This window comes from Anneissia japonica, unplaced genomic scaffold (assembly GCF_011630105.1).
Source record: "Anneissia japonica isolate Jap-2015-1 unplaced genomic scaffold, ASM1163010v1 scaffold288250_len396842_cov205, whole genome shotgun sequence".
NCBI lineage: Eukaryota > Metazoa > Echinodermata > Crinoidea > Comatulida > Comatulidae > Anneissia > Anneissia japonica.
In genome coordinates, this window is record NW_022683119.1 from 389,399 (window position 1) to 390,437 (window position 1,039).

Below are 1,039 nucleotides of genomic sequence, written 5' to 3' on the forward strand. Positions count from 1 at the left end.
TTGAAATCATTAATTACCCTGTAATTTGCTATTGTACCAATTTCAGTGTTGCTTTCAGCACTTTGTGAAATCAATGAGAAGAGGAAAGAACAAAATCAATAAATATCGAGTGAATTAAAACGAAATTGTAACGAATGCCGGATACATTGCTATAATATTCCATTAATATAAATTGTCATTAAAATATTTCATTTTAATGTTGAATTTACTACGGTTTCTCCAGGGAAAACCATATATTGATTCGTTATAAAACATGATTTCATACATTAGATTACTTTTCATTTGAAACATATAAAAAACAGTATAAAAATAACTGTGTAGTGATAAATTATCTACCAAATTCACTAATTTTGACAAGGTGTAGCAATTGTACGGAAGTCAGGCTTTATCAAGAGCATTATTCTGCATGAAATGTACATAGACTAATGACTTAACTTTCCTTCCAGAAAGTTGAACAAATTCAGAGATGATAAGTCAAAAATTTAAGGATGACAATATTTTTTTATGATATTTCTAATCACAATTACAATGGCAGTATGCAAACAATATAATTTAATTTAATTTAATTTTTTATTTTTATTAAATATAAACAAGAAATAAATAATAAAAAAAATAAAATAAATAAAAATATAAAATAATAATTAATAATTAATATTATATATATAATAATAAAATAAATACAAATTCGGTATCGAATCTAATAAAATATACAAACTAATTAACAACATGTTTTGATGTGTGACACGTCATCAACATGTCTAAAAACAATAAAATGAGGCATGTTGTGGCAAAATGGCTAAGTTGTAGCAAAATTTGAAATTAAAGTTATCAGTATTTTCATATACCTGAGTATGTTATCTTTAAAATGAGGGGTCATTCATTGAAATTGGACTTTTCAAGCCTAAGTTATTGGAAAGTGAAAATACCGCACTCTTAGAGTCAAGATAAACATGACTTTGAGTAATTGCCTTCCAAAGTTATTTGTGCATACATTGTTTAATAGAATTAACTATCTAAATAACATTAAATAAACAATTTG

General features: G+C 24.8%; 1 protein-coding gene across 1 annotated transcript in view; it reads right to left on the minus strand.

Annotated features, from left to right (window-relative positions):
* Positions 1 to 1,039, minus strand: part of LOC117124727 (transcription initiation factor TFIID subunit 1-like) — a gene marked incomplete at its 5' end in the record, with an annotated part of 26,802 nt that overhangs the window by 19,168 nt on the left and 6,595 nt on the right.